This window comes from Vidua chalybeata, chromosome 10 (assembly GCF_026979565.1).
Source record: "Vidua chalybeata isolate OUT-0048 chromosome 10, bVidCha1 merged haplotype, whole genome shotgun sequence".
Taxonomy (NCBI): Eukaryota; Metazoa; Chordata; class Aves; order Passeriformes; family Viduidae; genus Vidua; species Vidua chalybeata.
This window is the reverse complement of record NC_071539.1, coordinates 10,803,555-10,822,984: the sequence shown is the minus strand read 5'-3', so window position 1 is coordinate 10,822,984 and position 19,430 is coordinate 10,803,555.

Here is a 19,430-nt window from a genome sequence, read left to right as displayed (position 1 = left end):
CTATAGATTTTTAGATGCACAAATATTTTAGCCTACAGTACTATGCATAAGTACCTGCCCATAAATTGGCAGAACTGGCAGGAAGACACGGAAAACCTTTATAACAAAATGAGAAATGGACCTCCATATTCCTAAAACCCAATGTGGGGTCTCAGAGAATGAGACTTGCTCTATTTTTGTGACCTAGGTTGGTCTCTGCTATGTCCACACAGAGCACACACACCTATTTGTGCACAGAACTGCAAAATAAGCCCAGAAGTTTATGTAACTTCTCCAGATAAGGTACCCATTAAAGGCAAGTCTTACACGTCTGCTTATAGCCATGGTATCTCTACATCCATTTCACACTGGCACACAAAGCCTGCACTGCTTTTTTTCATAGTATTTTCCTCAGTGTTTTAAGCAGAATTCATATTTCTGATTGGGACTGAGGAACAATGAAACCATCTGCTGCAATCTTATTTGCAGAAGACAGCAGACACTAATTTCAAAACTAGTCATCACAGTGAAAGACACTATTTCAGCATTCCTCTGCTGGGATGGAAAGAAAAAGCTAGTACATCTCCATGCAGGTGACTCTTCCTACCTCTAGACTCAAGGGAATTGTACTTCCCATATGTGTTAGCAAAAATTATTTATTCCACCCTGTGGCTCCAGCCCTGCAGTTTTCCACTGCTGTCAAGAAAATATATGGAGATATTGATGAGTTTTGGTGATTCATTCATATCAATCCACAGCTGCCTACACAATCTAGTATTAGTTTGCATTTGCCCAGCCAAAAAAAGACACTAATCTTATCAGTCCTGAAAGACTTCGGTACAAATGTGAAGAGGTAAGCTGCTCAAAAAACTCCGAGATATAGAAATTCCTTTAGTTTTTCTATAAGAACACATTTATATTTTTAGTCTAGAAGAACATATAAAATTTAGTCATTAGTAACCTTTGTGGGCTATATTAAAGACAAAAAATTTTAAAAACCCCCAGCCACTCACAAAGCATTACAAATATTAATCTATGTTCCCCACATCATCCTTTAGGTACTTATGGGTTTCCACCTGTTGTCCTGATCCCTCATTTCCCTTACCTGAGAGAATGCAATGAAAATCCTACTGCCATTCTTGTCTGATGTTTACTAAAGGTCTCCTAGGGGACATCTGTAGGCCAAGGGTTTCAGTGGAGTGGGACCAATCTTTCCTTCAAATGATTCCAGAGATTTCTCATGCCTTCTCCTTTCCCCTATTAAATAATCAATTCGGAACAAAGAAATACATTCAATAACATAACTCAAAACTAAGAGCTCTCAACAATTTCAAGTTAGTAGCAGTCTAAATTCTAGGACAACTATTCACACAGAGCTGAAAGCAATTGGTATAAATCTAGATTATTTTATGAAGAGTCTGATGGCTTAATTTCAAAGTGCTGGGTAACTGTAATACAAACAAAATCAGGCAGCTGGTTCTCTGATTTAGGAGCTTGAAACATTAGAAATTAAAGAATCCAGTCTCCTGACTAATTTCCATGCCTTTGGACTGCTATCAAACCTGGGTGGGTGCAGCATCTCATCCTTCTAGCATAATATTTACAATATTCTGCAATTCCTCTCTCAAGCACTGTTGAGGTTTTGTGATTTTTCAATTCAGTTCAAAATAGGAGCAGTACTTTTTCTCTCCTAGTATCTGTTCACATTTTAGGCAAATCCAGTTGAAATGGCTTGTGATTACCTTTCAAGGGGCAGATTGTTAGGTTATGTCATGTTATGTTATGGACAAATCTTTACTTTGCTCAACTTTTTAAATGATGCTGAAAAAGAAATCTTAGCAGAAGGAGAAGTCCAAATATTCCCCCAAGAAAACTGGGCTAGCACATTTAAAGTACAAAAGTTTCCATAGCCAAAACATTCACATCTGGATGCTTTTAACTTAGTCAGCTCGGCCAGACACCCACTTGTATCTGGGTGTTGTGCAATTCCAGCATGAAACTCAAACTCATACCATGAATCCAGAAGCAGCAGCCTAACACTCTGCCCTCACACCCCTTCTTGTAAATCTTTGGTCCTAGAGAACTTCTTCCAGCTCTAGGGTTTGGAACAACTTGTTTTCAGACCAAAGCTGTCTTCTCCAAACCAAGTCCTGTATCCTGGCTGAGTTAGCTGGAGATAAATCAGCATAAAACTAAAATAGCACAATGGAAAGTCAGGCTTACTGTTAAATCATGCTTCTATTTTTACCTGGAAAAACACTTAAGCATGTGGCTGAGATGCACAGAACTTAAGCATATGCTTGAAGTTAGTCCTCTGTTTACAAGCATTGTTAACTCAGGCTAATAAATCAATTGATTTTGTGAATCTGGCTGAAATATTGTGATTTTTAAAAGAAAATGCGCAGTGCTGATCTCTGAATATAAAAAGGGATCCATAGGGTCAGGATGCAGAAACTTGTACATCAAGCAGGAAAAGCTGAGTATTGGCAGCTAGGCCAAAAGCTCACACAAACCTACAGAAAGGAAAAGGAATATTTCCAAGTGAACTGCAAGACAACTCAAAGCAGGAAACAAATTTTGGGGTTAAATATGTTCAGCCTTAGTAGAATAGGGATACAAACATGGTGGTGCAGGTAAAGCCCAGCAGTTTACCTGCAGCTCTGTCCAAAAGCAGATACTTAACAGACACAGCAAAGGCCATGCACAGAATGGTCACAGTCCTCCAGCTTCTGGCCATTGGCAATTCAGGGACTTGAAGCAATCTCCAAGCCCACACAGGCCCTTGTGTTTAGTAGTCCCTGATCCTACAGAATTTTGACTCATCCTCTCTTAAATTCATTTCATTTTGCAATTTCCAGTAGCTGTCATCACTTCCACAATAAAATAATGAAAAAGTGCTCCTTTTATTCAATGCCACTGTCTATCTAGTTTCTTTAGCAGCCTTAGTTCTTACATTGCAGGGAGAAAGGAAAGGTCAGTTCCCATTCACCTCCTCGATATCACTCATGATATTATGAGCCTCTTTCAAATGTTTCTTCAGTTTTTAAGGCTGAGAAGCATTACTTTATTTAGACTTCTCCATTAAAAAAGAGACATTTCCCCACTCTTACTGCTCTTTTCTATGCTTTCTACTTCTAATACATCTTTTTTGAAGTTGAGTGAACAGTCCTTCAGGTAGCACCCAAGATGCAGAAACACTACAGGAAGATCAATATCTCTGTCTCTCTTCTCTATGTACTGCAGTGGCCTAAGTTTTTTATATACTGCAGTGGCATAAGTTTTTTATTTTGCGGTCAATTATTCAAAAAAAACTCAAAAAATTTCTCTTTGACATTTATAGACTTCTAGTACTTGTCTGACATTTCAGGAAAATGAGCAGCTACAACTTTATTAATCATTTTCCTGAGTACAGAAACCACAGAAAACATAGCAACCTAGAGGCAAGAATGGCCAGGATTATTTTCCCCTGTGGTATTTATGTATACGAACCTTGATTTTTGTCTGCCACAGTATTGCCCAGTCTCACAAGATTCTTGAGAAAAGAACCAAAAAGGTTTAGCTATTGCTGTGATAATGATTCTTTTGGCCTGAATGACTTTCCTGCTCTCCCTACTAATTCTTTTTTCAGGCAGGGTTGTTGAAGGACATGTTTGTCCCTGCCTCAGAAACTCTACAAGGACTGCCCTCCCCTCCTCACTGCCAAAGGATCAGTAAAAAGAACACGAACATTTTCTAGTGTGAAAATTGGCTAGTTACAGCTATCTTTTTCTTCATACCTTGCTGAGACTTTTTCAAAATCCATTCAAAACCCCAAGCACACTATATTAAGTGCTACATGCTTTCCCAGATGCTTATTGATTCCTTTGAAGTTCTCCGGGGTTTGCAATGCACGCCTTTAATTTACAAAGGTCGTGTTAGCATACCCACAACATATCATATTTAGGTATGATGCCACTAAATCTGTTGTAATTTCTTTTCAATTTTCCTGGTAGACAAGCCAGACTGCAGGCTTTTTTCATCCCTTCTGAAACACTTTTTTAGGATTGGTGTCACATTAGTTACTTCTGCTGGGTAAGGTAACTGCGGCTGACTGAACCTGAGAGTTTCACACCAGAGCAATTAGAACATCTGAGTGAATATCACTTGTCCTGGTGATTTGCTACTGTTAATTTCATTCATGTCTGTTTTAAAAGCTTTTCTGTTAATAATTTCATTCAGAACCATCCCTTGGGCTCAACCCTTGAAGGACTTTCCTGCATTTGCTGGACCCACCAGACTGTCAGTTCCTGTTGTATTTGAAGGAAATATTTTACAATTTTCTATCGGTTTTATGAGTCACCCCTCAAACCATTTTAGTTTGTGTTGCAATGGGTTTACATTTAACTCATAAGAAATTACATTCCTCTCTGATTTATTTGTTTAGGCATTATTTCCACTTTTTAGAGGACACCATTTTATTGTCCCCTTCCTCCCCTGTTTAACTGTAGTAAATTTTTGGGGGTTAGGTGAATTTTGGGAACTAGTATGTTTTCCCCACTACAAAGGCATGATACTTACATTCTTAATTAATTTAAGTACTCATTAATGCTATTAAAATTAAATTTCTTAATATTAAAATGCTTTTGAAATAAAAACAGTCTTGGTCTTTGGGTTTTTCCTTATGTTATTATTCCTACTAAAGTAATGAAACTGACCATGAATGGTCACTATTGCCAAGCTATTCTTCAGTGCAACAGCTATAATTTAAACGAGGTCTTAGTCAAAAATTTCTTTTCTCTTTTATTGGTCTGTTTAAAAATGTAAATTAAAATTTGCCTTTTATATCCTAAGTAGGATAAATATTCTGCAGTCTATTTTCTTGCATACTCTCCATTGCCTCTGATATTTTTTAAGTATTTCATAGATATTTTCACTGCTGTGGTCAGCTGTTTAAAAGGATAATTTTATTGTAATGTTTTTCTTGATTTGGTGTGGCAACATCCAATTCATAGAGAGTGGGTAGAAAATGATGATACAGACAATTGATTTATCTTACTGGATTCTGGTTTCCAACTGACTGTGAGTCACTTCTCCAACGGCAAAATCTATTCCTGTTATTTCCACATCATGAGTATCCTGGTAGTGCAGTGTTGGTACTGATCAGCTTCATTCAGCATGATTTCTTTGATGCCAGTACAGTGAAATTCACCCATCCTCACCTTATATGCATTTAATATTTCTAGGAAAGCACAGATACTTTTGGTCTTGGTCTGCATGTGCCTGGTTTAACAGGGCATTTGCTTAGACTGTTGCATTATTTGAACATTATTGGTGGCTGTTCTGTCCTGCCATGAAGGCACAGAAGGAAATTTGCCATCAGGATGAATGTGTTATTCACCAGGACCTCATCTCAAATAATTTGGAAGACACTCCCAGTGTTTGTTTTCATCCCTAGTGCCACCAACCGGGCTGGCCCCATTTCAGAAGACATCATCCATTTTTGAACATCTCTCCTGTTTCTAAGGTGTCTCTCCTCTTTCTTCCCACACCACTTCCTTAGACACACAATGGGTCTCTCATTGCCTGGGACATTTTTGAATGCTGTAACAGAGCTTCTGTTCTTTACCATCCTCTCCTATCAAAATGTTTTGTTTCGCCTTCTGGACCTCTCCCTTGTATTTCTCGGTGCTCACACAACCAGGACCAGACATGATACACAAGGAAGGACACCAGCTCCTCTCCAGTACCCTCTCAAAGGCTGCTCAGACACCACAAGATACAAAGGCCCCAGAGCTCAGGCAAACCACAACGTGTTCCCTCCTGGCCTTGTATTCCCAGTTATCCATCCCACACAGCACCACAGCCTGCCTGCTCCGCCTCAGCAGGGCTGTGGTTCTTCCAGCATGTGTCTGGCTTAAGTGGATACAGAAAGTTGCCTTCTGGAAAGAGAGAGAGGGGTCACATGGACGGTATCTTTTGCACACATGTTTACTCATTCAGCCTGAAACACGATTTTACATTTGCCTCATTGTCTCCTAATTCAAGCACAAAGCAAGTCAAGCCAATTCTCCCAACCTAATCTCTTCTAAATGCTCATTGTACATTCAGCACCCAGAAAACAAAGCTTCTTTTACCACACACCTAAAACTAGCACAAAAGCAGGTGAACATGTGCTTTCCAGAGAGAAACCTTGGTGCTTATACTTCCTATCTCCACAGTCCTCACTTTCCTGTGCTTAGGGAAGTTTTCTTCTTTTTAGAAGCCAACCTTCTGGGGAACAAAACTGTGGTTTTTGCAATATTTTTATTTTCTAAAGACTGACCCCGTGTTTAATTTGCAGGAAGCACATGGTACAGAGCAGATGAGGGAGTTTGGCACAGAAGCAGGAGGTACCTTCAACCCTTGGTCAATTAAACAAGAAATGTAAAACCTGGCAAGTATTGCATTTAATCCTCTTTGCACTCCTTAGCCTCCTGCCAAGGATGAAAAGTACTTCTCTTCTTAAAAAGAATAAAAGATTTCAGAACACATCATCAACTCCTCCCTTCAGCCCTCAATACTGACAGTGTTATCTCCATACACAAAGCTTCTCCCCCTTCCTCCAGCTTGGCAACAAAACCCAAGCTCAATGAATATTTTATATGTGTGTGGTTAATGGAGCATTCTGGCTCCAGTCCATTAGGAGCTTTACACAACGGTGTATTAACTGCTTCTCAATGTAACATTTTGAGTCTGTCCAAAGGGGATGTGTGTTTGCCAGTTGAGCCAACACACTATTATTGTCCTGTCAGCCTAGTTCCTGTCTTTGGTTGAAGAGCAGGGTCCCCTGCCACAGCAATCTGCCACCATTGCACTCCCAGCAGCAACCTGAGAAGATTAGGTTGGCTCCAAGCTCTATTTTCCCCTCTGTATTTTAAGGTCTGTGTCTCATGTGGGGTGGGGAATGCCTGCAGTCTTTCCCCTTCAAAGATATACACAGGGATAAGCAATCACATCATAAGTTAGTATAAGGATAAATATAAAGCAGTTGAGAGCGTTAGATTTAATAGAAACCAGACCCCCATATTTTTTTCATCAACTCTGAAATTAGTAGCCTTAAAAATCCACATGATTGATTGAAAGAAATGATAGCAGAATGACAACATTTGACCAAATAGTTATTATCTTCTCACTTAAAAAAAACTTCCTCTGTTCCTCTGGGCCACCATAGACAGTACACCATCTCCATCAAAACCAAAATCAGCACAAAGACATCTCAACAGTCAGGTGGGCACGAGTCACTCCCCTTAAAACAAGTGACAGTGTAATTCTACCCTGCACATAGACAATATCCATGGTAAATGGTAAAAAGAAGCAGGTGCTGGATTTCTCAGATGAAGAGCCCTGTGACAGTTAGGGGTCCAGACCTCAATGTTCCCCTAAGCCTCCCAGAGAGTTTGTGGAGCACATGGGAGCTTCCAAAGTATGAATCATCCCAACCTAAGGCAGATGTCTAGAGTGGGTAAGGTGAATGGCATGGGCTGTTTATCACTCCTCACTGAGCAAAGAGGGAGTCTAGATGACAATCTTAAACTTTATGTCTAAGTTTTAGATAACTAAAATCAGGTGAGACAATTCCCAGCCCCAAGGTTTGCAGACTCATTACCAGGTGAGCCACAGACCCTGACAGACTTAGGGCAGAAAACAACAAGATAAAGAAAAGTGCTGATGTGGAAGGTCTGATCTCATTCCTTCCTGCCTGAAAGCAGAAAGAGCTGATGTTTCAGAAGGCAAAGCCCATTCTTTGCTCTCACATCATTGCTGAAACACAGTGGAAGAAAGGGAACACAATTGCTGGACTTGCCATGAAGCTGTAGTGCCTTCTGTAACATCTGTATGAGGCACTCACCACCCACGAGAGGCTTGGGAATTACAAGCCAGTAAGGAAGGCTCACAGGAGCCAGGGATGGACAGCTGGCCAAAATATAGATGAGGTGAAGGCTTTCAATAGGTAGGGATCACCTCTAGATAAATGGTTCCTCCTCAGCCAGCAGTACCTGCACACCCATGACTTTCCCAAACTGGGCACTGGTGGATGGGTCTGGAGCTGAAAGATGTGGGGAAGGGTCACCAAGACACATAATTAAGGGAAACTCCATGCAAACTTTGAAGGAATTTCCCATTGCAAGGATTTGGAAGAAAAAGCAAGGGTTTCCCCGAGCACACTGACAGGATCACCATGTCTCATGTCACTCTTGAAAAAGGACAGGCACTGCACAAATACAATCAAAAGCCATAAATCTGACTGACCAGAAGCTCAGCTGCTCTGAATACAGCTCTGAACTCAGGTTGTTTCTCTGTCCCAGAGACACAGGCAGCAAATCAGTCATCCTACCAGTAGATAATCCAGTTACCAGCCCTCTCTCTTCTCCCTCCCAGATCCCTCAGCTCCCCCCACGCCCTTAGCGCTATCATCAATGGAAAGTTTTAGAGAATTAGCTGAAAAAAACCAAAGTGCCTAATTGACTGAAGAAGGGAAATGGCAACTTCCATCATCTCAAAAAGCTGCACCTTTCTCCTACTCATCTCAAAGCTGAATAAAGGAATTAAAAACACAGCCTGGGGCAGCCAGCAGAGATTTACAAGAAGCAGACATTAGTTCTAACTCTAAAGGCTGGGCGTGTGCATGAGCCAGGAGGAGCAAACAGAGAAAGGGAGCAGAAACATACAGCCTTTGCATTTAAAGAGGAGGAAGGAGAAGGGAAAAAAAAGAAAAATGAAAAAAAATCAACAACCTTTAAGCCCTTCCTAATAAAACAAAGATGATCCTGGCAACATGAAATGCTACCCTACTTTGTTTATTTATCGACACAAAGAAAGAAGCAAGTTGGCACCTCAGAGGGTATTAAATCCTGTTTTTTTGCTGACTGAATGACCTCAGCTGAAATATTTTCCATGACAAGAGCCCAGAAGACGCTGGCAGAGTGTCAGACAATAAGATTTTCAGAGTGTATTTACATTCTATCCATGGCCCCAGGCTGTTCCAAACCCATTGGCAGGTGCTGCCTTTATCTGTTCTTTGCTCACCTGGCTCCCTAGCAAAATGTTCTGAGACCTGTGGCTCAGCTGCCTTAACTGTTTGTTGCCTGGTGCTCAGAAAGCTTCAGAGACATCTGGAATCCTGGCAAACAGAGATGGAGATACTCACTGCCCCTCAAAGCTGACCACTGAATGGTGTGTAAGGAACTCTTGCCAAAAAGCAGAGGGAAAACAGTGGTGATGCAATGGTAAAAGACAGCTAAAAAACAGATTAATTCATCTGAGAAAAGTGATGCTTTTTAAAAAAGGAAGGGAGAAGGTGGTTCTTTCAAGAATGCATTGCATTTTCCATGACTTGAGATCTTTAAACTAGGTCTGGATAGCTCTCTAAGAAACAACAGTCAAGATCCTGAAAAAGACCAGGGGCGGGGATCAGAATTTTACAACTTCTTGCCTTGAAGTCTGTGCAGGACAACATTCCAGTGTCAGGCAGAGGATAGACAGCAACCCACATCTGTAAAGCAGTGGACAAAAGGGAGAGAGGCAGGCTAAGCCACAAAGACCCACAACGTTCTGCCTTTCAACTCCGTGGCACAAAATCCCCACATTCCTGGTCTAGGGGAGAATTTGCTACATTCTCCCCTGGACCAGCTCCTGACCTGGTCTTCAGCAAAACAATCTGTTCCATCCCTGCAGTGGAAACGGCCTCCTCTTTGCTCAGTTTAATTTGGCTTCTCCTGCACAGCTCCTCTCTCTTGAGCAATAAGCCTCCAGGAGATGCTGGGAGAGGCTACGCCCTTCATACCGCCCAACCAGGAAGAATGATAATTGCACTTCTAACAGCACCACATACAAGGCAGCCACCAAAGCAGAGGAAACATGAATTAAGCAGGATAAAAAGGAGGGGCTTTACCCTCTACCTAATAAGGTATTATTCATGCTTTTGGAAAGCTTCCTTGCAGAGAGATAAAACCAGACATAATGGGTATTCATAAGCAACTGCCTCTGGAAAAGGAAAGGCCTGCCTGCCATCTCACCCCCATTGTCATGCTGGACTCACCTTCTACATTCCCAGCCTTCAGCTCCCTCTCCTTTTCCTACCTCCTTGCCATATGTCCTTGTTTAACCTGTTTTGTACCCAAGTCAGCTCCCCCTTGCCCTCATGCATGGCTCAGGTCTGACCCACTCACACACGTCTTCAGACCAGTTCCTCCATCACCTTCACCCAACCAAGGAAAACTTCTGTTTTCCTTTCTTCTTCCCTTTCTCTCATTCCTGTCCTCCCTGCAAAGTTCTTCAGCTCAAATTCACTCCAGGCCTGCTGTGTGTAAATAATTTCCCCTTTCATACCCCTCCTCCAGCCCATACCCACCGGGTCACTCATGCCACCCCACACCTGAAAGGATCCAGACATCTGCAAACTATGCTTGTAATTCTATTTCTGTATTTGTCTGGCCTCACTTTTCACCCAGGAAACAAAAATGTGACCTTACCCTCCAACAAGTTTATCATAATAAACTTCCACTCATGAGCCCAAAACAATGGTGAGTTTTAAAAATCTTCACAAAGTAAATTACCCACTGCTCACTTGCATAACTTGTCACTGTCCTTTTCAATCCTGTCCAACTGGTTATCACAGTGTGTGAGCACCTTGCAGCCTTTACCATTTCTGAAGCTGTTCTATGCAAGCTGGGCAGGACTTGCAATGGTGGAAAGTGCACCTCCAGGCAAAAAAACAACCAAACAAAAAACAAACCTTGATCATACTTTGCAAGGATTTTGGGTGCATGGCAAATGGACTCCTAGAGGAATTTTCAAAGGATCCTAATAAAGTTAGACATATCAATCCCATCAAAGTCACAGCAATTTGGATATCCAATGAGCTAAGGCCCTTTGAAAGCTCTGTAGGCATTTTCAGGCACTAAAATGCCTTTAGAAACTGCATTGGAAGGCATGGAAACTGTAGCTAGGTGTTAAATGTTTAACCAGGTCTGTGGGCAGCCCTTTGGTGCCTATCCTGGGATAAGATCATATACACACATGCTCTAAGGCCACCACACAAGTAGATGTACAGAGAACTTTCCAAAGCTGTCCCTTCCCTGGCTCTACATTCCCAACCATCATTAACAGACTGTTTTAAAAAACAAACCACAACAATCAAACAAATGAACAAAAATCCCCCAACATCCAGTCAATCAACCTGCAGACCTCCTGGGATGAAATAAATAAGCTATGAAGAGCTCCTCTCAGATGGAACAACAAGGATAAAAATGGAGGAAAACAGAAGAGTAACCAGGTACTGCACAGGGTACCTGCCACCTTCCATTCTCAGCAGAAGCTCTGAGTAATGCCTGCACTCAGTGTTGCTGCCACTGTCCAACCCAAGGACATCTTTTAAACAATGCCTCACTGATAATCCTGTAAGGATTTTCAGCTCTATCCTGCACAGCATTTTAATTACTCACACTGTTTCATGAGCTCAATCATTTACAGAAGGTATTTTCATCCCACTAATTGTAGGTTTCCCAGAGGATTCAGCACAGTATTTTATGTCCTCGGTACTATTAAATGTATTAGGAAAGTGTCCAGACTTCCAGAAGTCAAATTATTTTCATGCATGCATATGTTTCAGGAGAGAAAGAGGGAAAATCAGGTAAAGGAAAACTTCTAGGCATTAAACAAGAAATAAGTTTCAACTGACAACTTTCAAGGAAAAAATCCAACAGACTGTATTTCAAATAATATTACAATAGACTCATTGAAGTCAGCAGCAGGTCTGGAACCTGAAATCTTTAATGCTAATAGCATGCAGGTACACCCCTGCACTGGGAAAAGCAATTTCACTAGTTACTAGGTAAAGGTTATATCTGTATCAGTCACTCTGAACAGGCAAACCATGAGAGTCAGAGACCCACAGCTTCTAAATGCAACAACTAGAGACATGCATTTTTAAGGAAGGAAAGAATGGAGGTTTCCAAGCATATCTGTATAGCAAATCTGAAAGGTAATAATAGTATGCTCCTGCATTCCCTGGAGTGATGGTAGCGTCAGCCCTTACCTCCATGCCAAGGAAATTTAGACACAGCCCAAGGAGGAAACTGCAATTTTAGTGGAAAAAGGGCTGAAGTCTGCCAAGTGCCTGGAGCTCACCACACTGGGAGGGGTATGGAGATACAGCAGGTGGGGGATCTATAGCCTAAAGGAGAATCCCTTTTCCAGCCCCTTCCTATTGGGTACAAAGTGCTCTAAAGTGAAGATAACATTCAGCCTTATGTTCCATGATCCTGTAATGGGGGAAAAAGTCTCACAAGTGCTGCCCCACAGATTAAAGCTGGGTAGTGGCAACTCTCAGTGTAGATGCTCTTAGTTATGTGAAAGACAGGTTTGGCACTGTGGCTCATTACAGGAGCTGTGAGCTGATCAGCAATAAATTATTGGACTGTTGTATCTCAACTGTGACCTTGAGTCTTCACCAAAAGAAATCTCCACAATGGTGATCTCTGTTGTGGTATGCAGATCCCAGGAGGCAAGTCTGGTTTACTCTGGCTCTTAGCAAACAAGAATCTGTGTCACAAAACACATTATCACAGTTGGTATTAACCAGTAAGCATCTTACTAGCTATCTCTGCAGAAATACCCAGGTGAAATAGTCCAAACAATCCAGAAGACCCCTACCTGCATAAGAAATGTCCATGCTGATGTGAATTGGCTGCTCATGACATGAGAACATGCAGCAGTTCTTCCAGTGCCAAAGAAGAGACATCCTCCAGCAGCTCCTTTTATTGCTCCTTATAAGTGTTTTTTGGTGACAATTAAAGGTGATGGATCTTAGCATTAGGTGGGAATTAAACTCAATGGAGTTCCACCAACCAGAAATAAAAATAAGGATGAGGCAATGCATTGGGAATTTATTTTGACTTCAGGTGCATTTCCACCCAAAAAGGTGACATAGATTGCAAGGGCAGGACCACCTAAACCAGTTACCTCAAGTACTGACCTGTGGGTCCTGTCCTGACAGCAACTGTATTCTGAGATATTTCACTTTCACTACCCACAATCCTGCACCATGGAAATCTCACCTGGCACCTCTGACTGGGGTGGACCTAGGAATATTCCAAAAATGGAGCTTTTACATCCCCCGCAGGGGTACAAAGCACAGCACAAACGGTGTGACTCAGATACTGCCTGGAACATCTAATGAGGATATTAAACTAGATCATTGTTTTATAGGTTACCTTACTTTTAATTGGGAAAAAAAAAAAAAAGAAAACACAGAAGCCAACCAACCTACATATTTGGCCTTCGGATGAATTTTTTTGTTTTACGTGACAGCTTTTTCCTCTATTTAAAAATTTGCATAAATACTGTCAAGACAGGACATGCATGGTAAAGAATATGCAAAATCCTGAGCTAAGCCCAGCTGCCTCTCCCACTGTGCTGTGCCAGGACAGAGCAGGGCAGCTAATACTGGGAGCACCCGTCCTTCTGCATCTCACCAGGTCAGGGACACGGTCCTGCTGGCACACAGCCCTTCAAGGGAGTCTTTCTTGACAGACCTCACGCAGAGAGCCTAGTTTGGGTTCACTCTGCCCTTTTCCTGGTGGTGAAGGGGGATTTGCTTATTTTCCCGTGGAAATTGAGCATGAGATGCTTCAATGTGACCTCCCCTGCCAAGAGGGGAGATCAGGCAGGGAAAGCACGCCAGGGAAAGCCAAGGATGCTGGAAGGAACATGAGGTTGTGTTTACCCACACAAGGGCACCCTGTGTGATTTCATGCAGAATTAATTCAGCTCGTGCAAACTCCCGTGCAGACACTTACTTGTGGTTCAGGGAGATTTATCTCTGCTAACAGGATTAGGAAAGGTTTAAGCTAAACCAAAAGAGAAGAATGCACACAAGCACATTGACAGCTTAGAAAACAAACAAATACTGAGCAAATCTGCCTTTAGACATGGCCAAAGCAACCAGAGCTCCCTTCCCAGCAGCCCTCAGCACACAGAGCATGTTATCTAATGCCATCCTCTTTGCTGCTTTTCCTGCTGCACCCCTACCTTGCCACCCACTCAGAACAGAAAATTGCAGCACTTTACACCTACATGCTGCTAAATAACTTACCTCACTTTAGAATTTGGCCCAAGTAGCCACACTGGAATATTAAGAGGTGTGCAAAACAGCTAAGAATTTTTTTCTTGTCCCTCTAAGAGGACAGTGGGCAGCAGAGTGTTCCTGTGCTGTGAGAGCCTGGCACTGTGCTGCAGTGGGAAGAGACAAAGGCAAAACAGAGAGAGGCACCAGCTGCTACCTTCAGCACAAGGAGGCCATTGCTCAAACCAGATATCACCAAGGCTGCCCAAATCCCTATTGGTGAGAAAACACTTCCCATTTTAACAGTCCCTGTACAGTGAGGACACTTGCACTGGTTAATTGAGAAGGCATTTGCTGCCTGCCCCAGAAGTACTGCTGCCATCTCTCCTGAGCTCTGCAGCAGTTCAGCTGGAGGCACCATGCAACCCAGCAGGGAAAGCAAAGTTTACTGCATCCTCCTGGAAGGGCAGGGTGGATCTCCATCTGCAGGGTGTGGTTGCTTTGAGATGGAATTTGGTTGGGACTTTGGGCTTAGAACAGGAGTCCCGTGATGTTCGTTCTGGAAAGGTGAGGATGTTGGGTTTACATTTTTTCCAAAAGGTTAGGAGTTGTGGTGAGCCTAATCATTCTGGCATGTCAGGGGGAAGAGCACCACCTTCTGAATTACCAAGTCAAATTGACTGTAGCAATCAACTTCTCCTTCTAAGTCACCATCCAAAAACAAACAGGCCCAACCCTGCTTAACTTATGAGATCATAGCCCAAGGCAGTGTAGCTCCCTGAGACATCACGGCCTCACCCATCATCTACAAACATCAGTTGTGCAGGGATGGTATGGATCTCTCCCTGATTTTACATACACAGAGATCTCTGACCAATGACATAAGCCCACTAGAAAGTGCCTGCAGCACCTCTCCAAGGTGGTAGGCAACCAGCAGAGCCATGGAAATAAGGACAGAGTAGTGGAGTCATCAGGAATGTGTCCTGTGTGGATTTCTAACCTCTCCTGGCTGGCTCAAATTGAAAACCTCTTGCCCAAACTGGTGCTTGCCATTCAAAGCTGCCTTTTGTGAACCTTACCACACCAACACTTTGCTGCTGCTCAGTTCTACTCTGGCTAACATATTCTCATCATCACCTTAGAACTTATTTGCATTGCTAAATTGCTAGAAGAAATTGGTTTCCCCGTGATACCTCCAAATCAAAGCTGCTGGAGATCTTTCTTCTGTTAAGGCATGCTACTAACCTTTAATGGTTAGTATTTCTCAAATGCATAATCCATACCTTTCACTTCATAAACCATATTCATGCCTGGCCCATCATTGAAGCAAAAAGTTCTTGTTGACATTTTTTTGAATCTGGCCTATTCATAGCTTTGGTTCTTTGACATCAGTGCAGGAACCTTCACCACTGCTAACAGAACTAACTTTATTGATCACGCCTTACATGTGACAAAACAGGTGTGACAAGCTGCAGAGGGTTGTGACAGGTCAGGTTGGGACTCTACTGGTACATGATATCAGAAGGTCTGAGCTGATGTCAGATGGTGTGAACTCTGGACCCAAGACAGCTCTTTAACTACTTGCTACCAACATTTTTTCCCCATGAGATACTTTTGTGAAACAGAAAGAATAGGTAAAAAAATAACTATTAATCTCCTAAACAGAGCAAAAATGTTGTAGCTGGTACACCTGATAAGCATTTCATAAGTAGCATCATCTTGGGTGTTCTGCTTGACAGCCTTAAACCCAGAAATTAGTTCCATTATTCAATAGTTTCATAAAGAAAATCACATTAATTAATTGACAATATGTATGCCACTTCTGCAGGGAAAAAAAAAAAAAAAAACAACAACAACAAAAAAAACACTAAGATGAGCTAACATTATATAGAAGAGCAGATCAAAAGTCAAAATCATCTTGATAATTTCAGAAAATTGGGGGTGGGGAGGTTTAATTTAGTAAAAATCAGTGATTTAGATTTAAAAATCATGCTTGTAAAGGCATCCTTCCTGCCTGCTCAGCACAGGTAAGCTCAACTGGTGGATTGCCTATAGCCTCACTCACCCTTCAAAAAAAGATGTGGACAGATTACAGAGTCCAGGGAAAAGAAATTTGAGAAGCACCATCTCCAGCAAACACATGACCTGGGGTGTTTAGGCAAGGAGAGAGCTGGTTGCAGGGAGCAAGACAGACTTCTTCAGCTGCATGAAAGGCCATGCAAAAAAAGGCTTCCAATCAGCCCTCCTTCAGTGGCTGTATGGAAAATTCACTTTTGATTCCTGGACCCATTTCTGTAATAATTGCATGCTTTATGGTTAAGAAAGAAACTTGAAACATAATTTAAGGGTAATCTAAAGGTTAAAAAAAAAAAAAAAACCAACTGAAAAAAGTTTGTCTTGCGTCATGATTTGGCTCGTACTGGATGGGAAGATCCAGAATTTTTGATCACCATTTGGCAATGCTTACTTGCTTCCCTAAAGGGTTTTTAAATGGCACCAACATTTTATCCATCATGTTACCTCCTCCCATTGTCTGTATTTTCATTGACATGGCTTTCTTGAGCCTTGAGCAGCTTTCCAAAGCACCCAGTCTGCACAGGGGCAAGGAGCCCCTCTCCCTCTTGCAGCTCAGCATCAAATTCCACCTTATCTCCCTGCAGCACTTTCTAAAACTCAATCTGCACTAACCCATGTAGGTGTTGCAGTGCTCTTCACCTCCCATATTTCACTCTCTGTGCCCCAAGCATCAACATCCAGAGTAAATTTTCCCTCCAGCTAGGAGCTTGGCTTTCTCTCTGAGCAGTCTCATTTTCCTACCTTCATGCACACTTGCATTTCCTTAATCAAGAGCATGAACTTCCATTAAACAGGAGAGTTTAAATGACAAGTGTTAAAGTAATTTTTTTAACCTATTCTCATTCAGTAGGTGTCCTATTTCACTGCAGACCGGGCACTGCCTCCAGCCTACTCACAAAGCTGTGACCTTACTGACACCAGCATCTCATTTTTATCCTGATTTTCAGCTCCTTGTAGACAAAAGAAAAAAATAGCAACTTGCGTGGATCACATCTAAAACCACGTGCATAAGTTCAAAGATAATTAGCCTTTTAGTTGCTAAATGCTGTGCAAAGCACACATTTAACAGCTAAAACTGATTTTAATCTTTGCTTAATTCTTTTGCCAGAGAGTCCCATTCACAGTGAGGCAGCTGTCTAAATATCTCAGCCCCTTGGGGTGAGGAGACAGGGGAGCCTCTTGCAATGCTGGTAGGTGACCTCAGCTGGCTTCTCCCACTGAGAGCTGCTTCCAACTCATTTAGGGCAGAGAATGCCAGTGGGGCTATGACTCCAAGGAAATGGTTTATCTGTGAAGGGCAAAATTTCTCTCTTTCCTTGGTTTGAGTAGCTCATAATAAAGTTGTAACAGAAATTTGGGTAGTGAGAGTGGCCAGATTAATGCAAAGTGATGGCCATATTAGTAAGGGAGTACACAGAATTACAACTTATTGCCTTCACACTGGCCAGGCATGAAACCATCAGTCACTGCATCCTTTGCCCTCTATGCCAGTAAAAAGAGTCTCCCCTTGAGTCAAAAAGGCTCTGAACAGCCAGAGGACAACAGCAAAACAGTCACATGACTATGCCCAAAATTCTGGGGTTTGACTGATATTTTTTCTTTCGTCTTTTGTTGTCTAAGCTTTGCCATGCTAGAAGTGCCTGCTTGGAATTACATTCCTTAAAAATAAGTAAATAGAACACTTCTTAAAATCATCTTAAATTGCCTTCTGTGGAATGTGATTAAACATTAGCACTTTCTACATCCAGGAGTGCGCACACATGCACACAAAGGGATGACACCAGGACCCAACAACAAAAAATTAACAAATCTTCCCTCTGCAACAGGCAATACCCTACCCCAAGGTTCATTTACCTCAGTGTCTTAATGTTCTCCAAAACTTAGGGAAGCAAGGCATTACTGTGTAATCAGAGGATACTCCTGCATATGGGATATGTAAGGCACTGAGATGGGGAGGAGCTGAACAAAAGAATATGCCTGTGCCTGTGGTGCGATGAGAAAATGTGCTTTGCGCCTGCTCAGAAAAGTTGGTGCACTCCTCAGCTCTGGACCAAAGCTAATTATCATTTAAGGATTAAAATGCTCATTATGTTTTGTTTTTTTATTTTTGCTTGACCAATTTCTCTCTTACTGGCCCTTGGGTTCTAAAATACAGGAAGTGGCATAAAAATTGCATTATTTTCAATAAGTTCCTGACACCTAATCAGGCAAGGGTTTCCATTACAATTCCTGGCTAGTTCTTTTCTCCCCCAGAGCCTGGGAAACCATGGTCTTGTGTGAGGAAAGGAGATGAGAACCGTGAAACAGGGCTGGGAGAAGACAGAAATTGCAAGAGATGTTTGGAAAGCAAACAATCACAACATGAGATTTTCCTTTCAAGCCTGTGTTCAGACAGTCTAAATTGTCAGTCAGTCCCTCTGACAAATATTTCCCAATGGGTTTCTCTCCATGGCTCCCTGCTCAACACCACACTCAGAGACATACGAAAAATTCAAAAACTGTACTAATGGCAGGGAGTTTTATTTACCTCCCTGTGCAGTTAGCTGATAGACTGCACAGCCCTTTGAAGTGAGAAAGCTCTAGACAGAGGACTATTAGACTTAGTAATGAAAATTAGCATGAAGAAAAGGCTTTTTAAATTTTCTATCAGGCTTCCTATAAACGCAGTATCTCCAGGTTTAAAAGAGTGTTAGCACACACAAGAATTATAAAAGACTGATCTTGAATAAAGAGCTATCAGGACTCAAACATCACATCTATGAAATAATATAAAGGCTTGTCTAGAAACAGAGATATAAAAAATAACAACAAATCCATTTGGGACTCTTCAGCTTGCCTGCAAGCCTTACAGTCACCTTCCTAAGAGTTCACACCCACAATGCAATTAGATAAGCCCTCTTCTCTTGTGAAATCAAACAAAACCCACAGTCTATCACAAGACTGCATGACAGGTTTGTCCTCAACATTGTTACTTTCCCCGATTTGATGCACCTTTTTCCAGATTGCTCATCCAGGAAATTCTACCTTTTCCTTCTGGAGTAAAGCTGGTGTTTGCTGAAGGCCTCCTACAGCTCACCAATGGTCTCAGCATTTCAGCATACAGTTTCAGATCAGTGTTCTCAGCTGGAAGGATAAAAATACAAATAAATCAAACCACAACCAAAAAAAACAAAAATTCCTGGCACCACAGAAGAAAGCTTATAGTTGTTATATTCATCTACAGGATGACATCTGTTTTCCATGTGCTTACTGATTTCTCTTATTAAGCAATCATCAAACACTGATAGGATTT